The 13,689-nt window shown below is 48.8% G+C and overlaps 1 protein-coding gene across 2 annotated transcripts in view; it reads right to left on the reverse strand.

Annotated features, from left to right (window-relative positions):
• The window catches only part of ZNF711 (zinc finger protein 711), a 47,195-nt gene that overhangs the window by 32,932 nt on the left and 574 nt on the right, over window positions 1-13,689 (reverse strand). The gene's annotated exons all lie outside the window — the stretch shown is intronic.

The raw sequence follows: 13,689 nt of genomic DNA on the forward strand, positions 1-13,689 counted from the left end.
TGGGAGGAGTGTTTTATGTCAGGCATGTCGTGTATGTAGCAGCAAACTACTTCAGAACTCAGTTTTTAACATATTCATTTCTTCACATTTTTAAATATATATTTTTTAAATTTTGGGCAGGGGTTGGAAAAACTCTATAGAGGAATCAGATCTATGAGGGCAAAAGTGTAGCTGCTGCTAATATTTTATTTGTCAGTAAATGCAGATGAACCTTTCAATGAAACTGGATAAAACTGTCAAAACATAGGTCCTAATTGAAGAGTTGTGAGTGCCCAACCCCACCAAACTATTAGATTTGTATGCACAGTGAATAAGCTCTTGGTTATAACATCTGAACTGGGGTAGGCAACATTTCTGGCCAGTGCAGAAAAAACTGCAATGTCTACCCTGTAAGGTACCGGAGTGCTGGCATGCTGGAAAAACAAAACCGGGTCGGAGGCTTCATGGCAAGACATACTGCATATTAATATAGTTAATGATCATAGATTATGTCTTTTTTTATGGCAAATACCAGATTTTCTAAAAGTTCTAAATCTGGTGACAAATACAACTTCATATACTGTCTTTGTTCTTGTGTAGTCTTTTTTGTTAAGCATGTTGTGATGAGAGAAAGAAAAGAAAGAGAACAGAGAGAAAGAGAATAAGGGAAAGAGAAAGAAAAAAGAGAAGACAAAAAGAGGGGAGAGAGAAAAAAGGACAGAAGAGAAAGAGAGAAGAGAAAAAGAGCAGAGAGAGAAAGGAAACAAAGGAGAAAATAGAGAAGGAAAAAAGAGAGAAAAAGAGAGAAAGAAAGAAAAAGGGGAGATGCTGCCTGGCAGGGGCAGGATACTGGGGTTGGGGAGCTCCAGGCTCAGGCTCTGTGTGCACCAGGCAAAGCACAAGTGGGGCAGAGTCCCCCGGGTCATGGAGGGAGCCCTCCAGGTTCTGGGAACAGCTGCCGCAGGCAGTGCTCAGGATTGAGCTGGCTGGGAGCCTGTAATGCAGTGACCCTACACAGTGCCTGACCCAGCCCTGACCCCTCGAGGGGTGCTGCAGGTGGGCAAGGCCAGGGCAGCTACAGCCGCGGCTGCTCCCAGGAGCTCCTATGGTCAGTCCCCTCCCCTGGGGGTGGGGCTCTGCCCTGCTTGTGCTTTGCCCAGCATGCAAGTAGGTTGAGCTCAGAGCCAGAAGCCTTGGAGCCCGGCACCCTGCTTTGGCCACGTGGCAGTCCCTTACAGGCAGGGCAGCTACGCACCATTCCTGCGGAGCTGTGTGGGCCAGGCCCTATCTTGGATCCCACTTGTCATTCTCATCCCCCAAGGCCTGAGCCCATGGAGCCCTGGGGCAGCACCACTTCCCACGGGCCCAGCTGCCCACTGCTTCTCCCTGCACCGCCTAGCCCCAGCCCTCAGCACCCCAGTGCTGCCCCTACCTTGGTGAGACAGGGTGTCCATCTGCCCAAGCCCTGGGCCCACTCACCTGCTGACAGCTTTGAGTGCAGTGGCCCTGCACAGCTCTTCCCCATCACCCCCTCACACCTCCCCTCTAGGGGCCAGGCTGGGCTGGAGAGCCAAGCCCAGGGACAGGGGGCGGAGTTAGCAGAACACAGCCCATGTGTCTGCCTGTGTTATCCTGACTGTTCCCAGTGCCTGCCCCTGCACTGGGACCAGTGGCAACTTAAAAAAAAAAAGTTTTAAAACAATTTCCTCACATGCCTCCTGGAGTGGAGGGAAAAATGTCTCCACGTGCCACTAATTGGCATGCGTGCCAGGGGTTGCTGATCCCTGATTTGAACCTCAAGACTTGCTATTAGATGTGCACCAATCAAGATTTTTGGGGCCGACACCAACAGCCGATTTTTAAGGAGTCATATTGGTCGACACCTACCCAATTTCCGATACTCAGCTCTTCAGCTTGAAGAGCTGCACCCAGCTGGTAAGTCTGGTGCGGTGAAAGGGGAAGGAAGGGGTCTGGAGGTGAGGGGGAGGGGCAGATCAAGCCCCCTGCAGTGACAGAGGGAACGAATGGGGCTGGGGCAGGCACTGACCAGCCAGGACAGGGCAGGGAGGGGCATGGGACAGAGCCACAAGTGGCTTGTCTGGGGGGTGTGGGGATGTGCCCCTTGGATCTGCATGCATGGCGTGGGGGTGGGCATGGCACAGAGGTGCAGCTTGTCAGGGGAGCAGGGTCCCACTGCTGCATGTGGCTTGTCCAGTGCTCACGTAGCAACTTCCACCACTGGTCCTGCTGCTTGTCTGGGAGGGCATGGGGGCAGGAGGTATGTGCCCTGCAATCTCCCTGGTTGGGAAGAGCTCAGCCCCAGCTCATCCTGCCCCACACAGATGTGGGGGCACACATTCCCGCTCCCCATGCTCTTGTGGATGAACGGCTGAAGCCACCCAGACCAACATCGGATGAGCTGTGTGCAGAGATGGGAGCTGCCCGCCCCATGTCCTGTGCCCACCCTAGCTAGGCAGCCCCTGCCCCAGCCCCGACCATGCACCCTTCCTCACTGTGGGGGCCTTGATCTGCCCCCCCCCCACCACCACCCTCCATCCCCCTTCCGCCACACCAGACTTACCAGCTGCATACAGCACTCCACACTGTTGGCTCTGCTTCTCACTACATACATGCTGTGCTGTGGCTGTGCACATGCATGGGCATTTATCAGACAAATTACCAGCCGCATTGGGCCAATTTCTGATGCAGAAAATTTTCTTTATATTGGTAACGATCCGACACTGGACTGACGTATCGGTGCACCTCTACTTGCGATAGATAATATAGCCTCCTTCAAGCTTCTCCTTAAAACTCCCCTTTGCTCAGAGATGTACATAAAACTTGACAAGTTAGCCTACTTTTGTGCTCACAGCACCACCCATTATGCAGGGCATTTGTTTTTTTGCATTGTTTCCATGTAGGTTCCTGTCTGTATTTATCTGATGCTTCTTATACTTGGCCTGTACACTCTTTGGAGACAGTGACCATCCTTTGGTTCTGTGTCCATAAAGTACCTAGCATAATCCATGAGCAGGACTGTTAAACAAACTGATAACAACATTAAATCTCTATGATTATGGGCAGTCCAGATACTTCAGAGGAAGAAGATGCAGGAATCTAGCTGTGATTTCAACTATAGAGATTCTAAAATACTCTGCAACTGACAGACCAAAATATGACAGTTTCCACAAATGTTTATTAGCACCAATGGACAAATTCTTGGGGACATACTCTGGAGATACACAGTAAACTAGTTATTAAGAGATGCTTCACAGAACTGTAACTCAAGCATCTAGGTTTTACTGGCTAGGGTATTTTGTACTATTTTGCTGACATGAGAGAGAGCATTTATGATAGCTGATGGTATCATGCACACAATAAAAACAGCTTTCAGAGCTGGGAAGAGTAAGGCACAAGACCAATATCAAATTAGAAGTAGCTGACATAAATGTAGATGGAACAGTAATGTACAGTAAGGGTGCAACAATAAAAATGTTTTGGGCCAATACCGATGACTGATTATTAACGAGACTTATCAGCTGATACTGATCCAATTGCTGATATGCAGCACAGCAGCCTGGAAAGCAGCATCCAGCTGGTAAGTGAGTTGGGGGGGGAAGGGGTGGGGGAAGGGGCCAAGGGTGTGGGGAAGTGGGCAAATTGAGGCCTCAGCAGCGAGGAAGGAGCAGGGCTCAGGCAGGTGCTGCCCAGCTGGGATGGGACACAGGACAGAGCTGCGAGTGGATCGTCTGGGGGTGCAGGGAGGAGAGAGGTGGCTCCCGCCGCTGCATGCGCTCCCCAGAGTTGGCATAGGGGGCATGTGCCCCCTAGATCTATGCACAAGGTGAGGGTGGGCTGCTGCTGCAGACTGTACTGTGTTCTTCCCGGCTGGGGGGGGAGGCTGGCCTGGGGCTGCACTTGGGGTGGGCGGTAGCAGCACTGGAAGTGGGGGGCAGGGTGGGCTACGGGGTTTGCTAATACTGGCATTTCTGGTTTGTTAATACTGGCAGTGCCCAAACCTTAGTAGCAGATCAAGTTGCCTGAGATGAATACAGACTTGAGACTAACAGCACCAGGGCCTTTATTAAATTAAACTGAGCCACGGTATCTGATATTCTACTGAATGGTACCTGTTAGGTATTACCTGTTTTAATATATCACTTGGCTATTGGATTGGCACCAATAAAAGGACAGATGACGTTATCAACTTTTTTTGGTTGTTGCAGCTGTTAATTACAGTCGTGTTCCTGGAGCACCCTGGCGAGTGTAGTCCAGTCCCCGTACTTCACCACAAGCCTGAGCCTGTGGCAGACTACAGGTCCTGGAGAGCAGGAGGAGAGGGGGGAGCATTGGGGAATGGTCACAGGGCACTGTTCTCAGCAAAGGGACTGTTACCAGCTCCTGTTGCTGCCATGGCAACGCTGCATGCATAGCAGAGATCTGAGCATTGGGGCTGCTGTGGAGATACTGGGCTGTGCGTGGGCAGGGTAAGGTGCTGCACAAGGGACATTTTGCTCCATCGGGTGCCTTTGCAAAAGCAGCTTCTCCCTAGTGGCTGCAGCTCAGCTGTGGGGCTTGGCATCACTGAGGCAGCAGTGTGCTCTGGGGCTCCAACCTGGCGCCACTATCCACGCAAACGTCTGCCCCACCCGCCTGGGATGTTGCATGGGCCTGCAGGTAAGAGCCGTGGGCAAGGCTGTAACGTGTATGGGAATAACATGGTCACCGCTTTCCTCACTGAGGGCTGGAGCAGGCAGGAGACATGTGCTATAAATACAAAACAAACAAACAAACAAAAATTTATGTCAGCAGTTTAAAATGCCTTGCACTATTACTAAATATTGGTTATCGGATTGGCATTGGCCAATATGGTTGGTTAATCATTGACTATTGGCATCAGGCAAGAAAATCTTTATCTTTACTGGTACACCACTAGTATCTGTTTAGCGTACTACAGCTTTGGCACTAGGATTACTCAAACTATTAAAATGAAGACATGGATGCTACTTCAACCGGGCAGAACCACTTAGGTTGGCAGATCAAAGTCAACAGTAGACTTTTACTGTCCCAAACTTATTCAACTGCATTTGAGGAGAATCCTCATCAGCTGGGGAAGAAACAGCCATGCCACTAAATGCTGATCCAGGCAAATACACCAGAAAGACATTATTTCTTCTTTGCTCTATTAATAAGTCAGTATTAACTGGCAAATGAAAATTAAAAGAGCTCTGAAATGGCGGAGGAAAAAACAACAAAGAAAGCATTGATGATGCTGCAGACAATCTAAGCTTGCTAAGCATTCAGGCTAAGTACAGAGGTTCAGAATGCCTAAGACAAAATTGGTTAAAAATCACTCGTTTTTCTAAGCTGTGTAGCTTGAACCAATAACAAACTCAACTTCTGTTCAGTGTTTGGGTGGCCAGGACAGGCAGAAGCCTGTACTGCCACAGGCTGGTAGCCTAGGGTGCTCACATGCATCATGCTTAAGGACCAGCTGCCTCAGGCTGCTAAATCCAGCACAGTGGAAGCCCAGGCCTGACTGGCTGCTAGACACAGGCCACCCCCCATGCTGTCAGCCACGAAGGGAGAGCCAGCAGAAAAATCTCTCCCTGGGCCCCGCCTCTGAGGGGGCTGGGGAGGGAGTATGCAGCACCCGGCCCTGGTCCCCCAGGAGTGGGGGCTTTTCCCCACCAGGTGGGTTTTTCACCCCTCCACAGCCTGGCTACCAGGGATCCAATTGGCTCAGCTTCATCCCCTCCTCAGCCTCATTCCTGTTAGATGGGTTGGGAGGAAAACACAGCCAGCCGGGCACTGATCCCCTCCCCCAGCCTGAGCCTGCCCAGGGTCAGGGAAAGACTCCACCATAGGGTTTTTGCTCCCCTGAAGCTGAGCTCACTGGGCAGGGATCAGCTCAGCCCAACCACTGCAAAGCAGTGCCCCCCACAGCTTGGGTCTGCCCAGTGCGGAGGATGGGAAGCCCCCACAGAGGTTTCTGTTCCCCTGCAGCCTGGCTTGCTGGGCCAATAAGCTCAGGCCCACACACTCCCCAACCTCCTACCTCCAAGAAAGGAAGTGAGGTAAGGGAGGAACATACCATCTGATCCCCTGCTGGCTCACCAGACTGTGGGATTATGAAAACTCCTGGTGGAGGCTTTCATAGCCCCATGTTCGGCAGACCCTGACTGGGGGAGCCAGGGCCAGCACCAGACAAGTGCATTCCCTTCCCCACTCCCAGACTTCTGGGAGGAGCGGGTGCGTGGGGCTAAGCCCACAACAATTTGGTGAGCCAGGCTGCATGGGAGTGAAAGCCCCTGGTGGGGGTTTCCCTTTCCCCGCCCCTAGCAGACCCCAGCTAGGGGAACCAGTACCCAGCTGGGCTGGTTTGCTCACTCTCCACCTCTCACAGGTGGAGGCTAGAGACAGGGCGAGGCTGAGCTGATCCCAGCCTGGGGATCTGGGCTGTGAAGAACTGGGAAGCCCCTGGCGGGGCCTCCCTCCCGCACCAAGCAGGCCCTGGCTGGGGAAGGGGGCAGGGGCTGGTGCCAGAGCAGTGCGTTCCCCTCCTACTCCACTTCCCCTCTTGGAGGTGGGAGGCTGGGAGTGGCCAAGCCAATGCCAATCCTATCTGCCAGGCTGTTGTGAGGATGAAAAGCCCCCACTGACAGTGCTTTCTTTCCCCTTGTCCTGTACAGACAGGGGGCTAGAGACCTTGCCCCCTACATCCTCCCTGGCAGATAAGGTGCTGGCTGGGAGCAGAGGCTTTAGTGCCTTAGCTCTGTGATAGCTATGGGAGGGGCCAGCCCTGCTCCTCTAGAGCAGACAGCACAGTCCAGGGCTGCAAAGCCTTCTGGGATGATGGGGGACTGTGAGTTAACTTGAATTGGGAATAGATCTAGGACAAAAGTTCCATAAACTGATTTGACTTAAATCAGTTAAGTCTGGTACTACATTCAACCAGGTTTATTTTAAACTGATTTTAGCTATTTTTAAAGTGGTTTATGTGCACTGAACTTCTTTTCTGTTACAGATTTAAACCAGTTTTGGATCACTTAAACTGGGATTTCTATCCCTAGCTTCACTGAAGAAAGAACTGAGGCCACAACCCCTTCTGTACACTTGGCATCCCCCATGAGGGTGGCAGGGAAAACAGCCATCGCCTTCCAGAAAATTCTACTGATCAGGGGCACCAATCCCACAACAAGGAATACATAAAGGGCATCTGAAGAAAACGAACTACCACATCACTTTCTTAATCTCCCCGTTATTCTTTCTATCCCTTCTCTCCTAATATTTGTACAAATATACTTGTTTCATGCTGTCCTTTAAATGAATTTATAGTACCTGTGTGCTCCTAGCCAGCTGCCACAGTAGCAGTCAGTCTTCAACCTTCCCCTCCCTCCTCTGGCTTCTACTTCCTATGATCACCCCAAAGAGGGTTGCGGTATGGTGCAACCCACAGTATCTAGAGGGTGCCCCTGTGCAGCAAGGGGATGAAGAGGGGAAAATTCCTGTCATGTGCGACTGGGAAGGGGGCCAGAACCATGGCTCACACTGGTGTGGCCTGTTCAGCCTGCTGCCCCACTGATGTGGCTAGTGGGGTGTGACTAGCTCAGAAGCTAGACAACCCTGATTAGTATATAAATGTCTCAAAAGCAAAGAAAGTTTGTTCTTTGTACAGCTGGGGTGCCCAATTCCAAATGGAAGTTTTGAATCCTTCCATACTAGAAAGAAATAACTATTTTGATAGGCACAGTAACACTGTAAACAGCTACTCAGAAATAGTGGAAAAAGTAAACATGTAAGGATCTAATTCCACAATTTCCATTCATGAGTTTGTCCTGATTTCAGTGGTGGCTCTAATAGATAGATTCATTACTACCTGAATAAGAAACTATCCAAAACAGAAACTAAATGTAGGTGACCTATCACCTGGACAAGGGAGAAGAGATTGATGTCATATATCTTGACTTCAAAAAAAGCCTTCGATCTGGTATCCCATGATCACCTCTTGGTGAAACTGGCCAATTGTGGCCTTGGGTCCACCACGATCCGCCGGCTGGGAAATTGGCTCCATGGTCGGTCGGACCGACCCAGAGGGAGGTAACTGACGAAAGTCAATCATCATGGTGCCCTGTGACCAGTGGGGTCCCCCAAAGCTCTGTCCTTGGACCCATACTGTTCAACATCTTCATTAATGATGTGGACACTGGAGTCAGAAGTGGACTGCCCAAGTTCGCCGATGACACCAAACTCTGGGGCAAAACATCCACACCTGAAGACAGGCAGGCGATCCAGACTGACGTGGACAGGCTCAGCAAATGGGCAGATGAGAACCTGGTGGTGTTTAACACTGAAAAATGCAAGGTTCTCCACCTTGGGAGGAAGAACTTGCAACATCCTTTTAGGCTTGGCAGGGCTACACTGGCTAGCACCACGGAAGAAAGAGACTTGGGGGTCATCACTGACCACAAGATGAACATAAGCCTGCAATGTGATGCTGTGGCTAGTAAAGCGACCAAAATGCTGGCTTGCATCCACAGATGCTTCTCAACCAAATCCCAGGACGTCATTTTCCCTTTGTACTTGGCCTTGGTAAGGCCGCAGCTGGAGTACCACGTCCAGTTTTGGGCCCCACAATTCAAAAAGGATGCAGAGATGCTTGAGAGTCCAGAGAAGAGCCACATACATGATCAGAGGTCAGGAAAACAGAACTTACGACGACAGGCTGAGAGCTATGGGGCTCTTTAGCTTGGAAAAAGTGCAGGCTCAGGGGTGATCTGATGGCCATCTTTGTTTATCAGGGGTGACCACCAGTATCTGAGGGAACGTCTGTTCACCAGAGCGCCTCAAGGGATGACGAGGTCAAACAGTTATAAACTACTTTAAGACCATTTTAGGCTGGACATAAGGAAGAATTTCTTTACTGTCCAAACCCCCAAGGTCTGGAATAGCCTGCCATCGGAGGCGGTTCAAGCACCTACATTGAACACCTTCAAGAGAAATTTGGATGTTTATCTTTCTGGGATCCTATGACCCCAGCTGACTTCCTGCCCCTCGGGCAGGGGGCTGGACTCGATGATCTTCTGAGGTCCCCTCCAGCCCTAATCTATGAAATCTTCAAACCACCTACTTTTCCAACTACAAACGTAGTGCTCAGGTATTCTCAAATTATTCCCATAGCCATAAACACTTCTTATGACTGCTGCCAAAGCTTATACCTCTAAGAAAACCAGGTTTAAGCCAGTTTATAGTAGTAATTTCACAATTAATAACCCAGTAACAATTTCCAACTGAGTCCTTAGCCTCTAAAATATTTTATATGAGTAATCCTAAATTATTTTACGTAAGGGAAGATGCTAGATTACAGAGAGGCTAGTTTGTGATATTCTTTGCTTTTTTACATATGCAACTTGCCAAAATGTAAATATAAAAACTTGTCAAATTTGTTAGAAAGACCTAGACAATTGGAGGATCGGACCAAGAGAAACCTCAGGAGGTTAAATAATGGCAAGTGCAAAGGCCTGCACTTAGGATGGAACAATACCATGCACTGGTACAGGCTGGGAACTGGCTGGCTAAATAACAGATCTGCAGTAAAAGACCTGGGGGTTACAGCAGACAATAAGCTGAATATGAGCCAGCAGTGTGTCTTGATTGCGAAGCAGGCTAACAGCATATGAGGCTGCATTAGTAGAATTGTTTTCAGTAGATCAAAGGAAGTAATTATTCCTCTCTATTTGGCACTGGTGAGGCCACACAGAGAACACTGTGACCAGTTTTGGGCCCCCCCTACCAAAAGGATGTGGACAAATTGAAAAGAGTCTACTGCACAGCCACAAAAATGATTAGGGGGCTAGGGCACATGACTTCTGAGGAGAGGCTGAAGGAGCTGGACTTAGAGCCTGGAAAAGAGAAGACTGAGGGGGGATTTCATAGCAGTCTTCATCTATCTGAAGGGTGGTTCCAAAGAGGATGGGGCTCGCTGTTCGCAGTGGTGGCAGCTGACAGAACAAGGAGCAATGGTCTCAAGTTGCAGCAAGGGAAGTTTGGGTTAGATGTCTGGAAAAACTCTCACTAGGAGGGTAATAAAACACTGGGACAGCTACCCAGAGAGATGGTGGCATAACCATCCTTAGAGGCTTTAAAAACCTAACTAGACAAAGCCTTGGTTGGGATGACCTAGTTGGGGGTGCTCCTGCTTTGTGCAGCGAGTTGGACTAGATGACTGGTGACCTCCTAAGGTCCCTTCCAACCCCAATTTTATGACTGTATGATTAACTGGATTTATCTAATTAAATGATGCATTTTAGTACTGAGAAAATTCCACGCAAGTCTGCTGTCTAATTTTGCAAACAAAAAAAATTAAATTTTTGACAAGGACAGATTACTTTTCCAAATAGCAAGATTAAAAAATGAGAAGAGGTGGGCACATCTACGTGTTTATTAAACAGGTACTATTTTAAAGCACCGTAATCTGCACTAGTGTGCACTGGCACCAGTGCATGCTTTTTAAGTAATGCTAACTTGCAGTAGGCTAATTCTACTGCACATTAGCATGGTTTTTTCACGCTGCGCTAATGCTCAGTAGAATTAATCTACTTTGCCATGGGAGTCTCCTGTAGACGCGCCCAGTACCATACAGGGACCAATCACACAGTGTATGCTCAATTTCCACTTGATTAAAAGGCAGCTGAGAGCATTCAGGCCGTACCTCTAGAATTTTCCACCAATTCTTGCAACTGACGGCCAACCACCCACGTAGGTGTAGTAGCACAAATCCTAAACACATACAAAATATGAACCACACTAGTAAGTACCTAGCAGGAATAATTTTTAGTTTTCCCTATCCATCCTAGGCTTACTGGCTGCTGCAGGTACACCAAAAGGCTAGCAACTAATTGTTGAAACTGGAGCAATTACATACATGGTATTGCTGAGGCTTTGCCGAAGGTCCTCAGAACCTCAAAAGAAAGTGATCCTTAAAGTATATTTACATTTAAAAATAGAAGATAGGGTAGATTTGCACCTTACAGACTAACTAAAGCAGATATTGTATACGTGTATAGTACAAGCTTTCGTGGTTTGAAGCCGATGTCATTAGTTGCTGTGAAAGGACATGAATAGAGTAAGTTTCTTGTGTAGACTTACTGCAGTCCATTACAAGTGTGGTACCGTCCATGAGCAGACGCATGGTTAGCTGTGTTGGTTTGAAGTCAAGTGCTTTCTAGTTATAGGTTTCTGCTACTTCATCTTTTGTTCCCTTTTTCAAATTCAACCAAACCAGGGATTTCTTTAAAATCTGTAGCATGGATGACCTCTAACAGAGTTGTGGCCAGGGAACGATGTTGTCAACGGAACAAATGCAGTTCTTTTTATAGTGTAAATATGTCCCTTCAACAAACAGTGGTTTGACATGTATATCTATATATCTCACAAACACAAACACATTAGTTCAGGGTTGTCAAACACAGGACTAGTTCAGTGCAGGCAGCTCATGCCATGCACATCATGTACCAGCCCTGCATGCACTGACATTAGTTTGGAGCTCGTGCATGAAGCCAGCATGGGGCGTGCGTTGTATGAGGCGCCCCTGCTTGACTGGCTCTGCACTTTCTAGTACATGGGGCCAATCTGTGGGCCTGATTCCAGATCAGAATGAGCATACAGGGGAATGCATGCAGCATATGCCCTGGACTGTCCCACCCCCAGACATGTGTAGTACGTTAATAGTGGCTCATTAGATTTTTTCCCCCGTGGTGGTGAATACACAGTAAACATCTATAAAAAAAAGAGGAGGTGGTTCATTTAACTTATACAAAACTGCCTTCAGAAGCAAAGATGAAGTAGCACAAACCTATACCAGAAACCTTAAGTGAATCTCCCACCCCCCTGTATTAAACAATTACACCTGTCAAAATTATTCTTTCATTTAAACAAAATGTTAATTGGAAAGACACAGTGCACAGAAGCAAATAAATCGCGTTTCTTTCATAGCTCAACGGGGTTCTCTACTATCCATTATTTTTCTCTTTTTTAACAGTTCTAGAAAACTTGTCTTGTTAAAGGAGTTACTTTGGAACCTACTTCCAGGAGAGTCTAGAAAATAAGGAGATCCACACAGGCCAAGCTCATGTTGTTATCTTCAGATGTACTCTAAACCCCACCCCACCCACCATCTTTTAATGTACAAGCTGTTTTGCTTTCTTAGGAAAAGAGAGTTACTAGCCTCTTAACTGGCTTGTGGTAAAAGTTGTAATTTAAAAATCCTGCTGCTGGTAATTTTCAAATCTTGAACAGATCTACAGAGAGGCTTTACAATTATTTGTCCCAGACCTCTCTCTCAAAAAGGGCTCAGGCCCTGACTCAGATCTTACAATGAAATCTACAGATGCAGTGTGGATAGAGTAGGAAAACCATTGCACTGGGGATCACATAGTTTATGAGTGCCTGAGAGTATATATTGCTGTTCACATACTTGCTAAGTGCTTTAAGTTTTCATTAGAACTATAACTGAAATTGAAAAGGGCTGCCCACCTCCAACAGCATTATTGCTTCCTACCTAAGCCTTAGTATTTTTACTTTTGTTAATTAAGGAACATTTTCTTTCATCTTCTCCTGATAAATTTTCCAAGTGGCAAGAAGCTTAAATGTAAACGTAAGATATTCTTCAATGCCCCGAAAACCCAAAGAACCCTGCCTGCCTTTTTTCTAGAACACATCTTCCTACCAGCTCGGACACGCACAATAGGGCTCCAAATATCTACACAGGTTTTGGTGGGCTGTTACGGTATTTATAATGAGGCTGTTTTACAGGTGGCAATTTCTCTCTCATCTAAATAGTGGGGTAATAACTTACGGAAACATCAGCACTACACCCAAACACACCTTGGGTAAAACTGTCAATATATTTTGCTCTATACATAGAAAGGACCTGGTCCTGCCAGGAAAGTATGTCTGCAGTTTTGCCTAGTAAGCAGTTCCACCACACTCAATGGGTAAGCCGCTGGTATAAAGGTTACTCACAATGCTTGCAATGCCTGTGCCTAAATTATCTAATACACAGCGAGTTTTTGCTTCAGTGCTGAAGTAAAAGCAGCTGCAGCTCTTTCCCCTCTGCCTCTAAAAAGCTGCTACCTGGAATCAAACGCCTGTGCCAGTGGAATCTGCCTGCAGCCCTGTGAGAACCTCATGAAGTCAGTCTGCAACCGAAACCCGTCCTAGAAACACCTAGGGGCTGCGTGAGAACGGGGCTCAGCGGGCACTCAGCGGAGCCCGACGCCCTCCGCCGCGCGGAGGCACCTTCAGCAGCGGTGCAGGGAAAGGCACGGGGAGGCTCTCACGAGCCTGATGAGGCCCAGACCCTGCAGCCGGCGCCGCAGCAGAAGTAGGTAAACAACCCAGCGCACTCCCTCCGCCCCCACACAGCGCAAAGCCCCAGAGCCGCAGCCGCCCCCTCGTGCCGGGCAAGAGGCTGCCCTGGGACACGTGACCGCCGGCGCGAGCGCGCAGCCGGGCCGCGGGCCGCGCACGCACGGAAGGGCGCGGCGGAGGACGCATGCGCAAGGTGCAGCGGTCGTGCGCGGGGCCCATCACAAGCGAACAATAAAAGCCGCAGCCCCCACTTGGCGCGTCCCCGCACTCGGGGCGTCCGCGAAAGGCCCCATGCCGGGTACAGCCGTGGGCCCTTCCGCCTCCCGCCCTAGGCCGCCC

The sequence above is a fragment of the Crocodylus porosus genome, unplaced genomic scaffold (genome assembly GCF_001723895.1).
Source record: "Crocodylus porosus isolate Cpor-Errol unplaced genomic scaffold, CroPor_comp1, whole genome shotgun sequence".
Taxonomy (NCBI): domain Eukaryota; kingdom Metazoa; phylum Chordata; order Crocodylia; family Crocodylidae; genus Crocodylus; species Crocodylus porosus.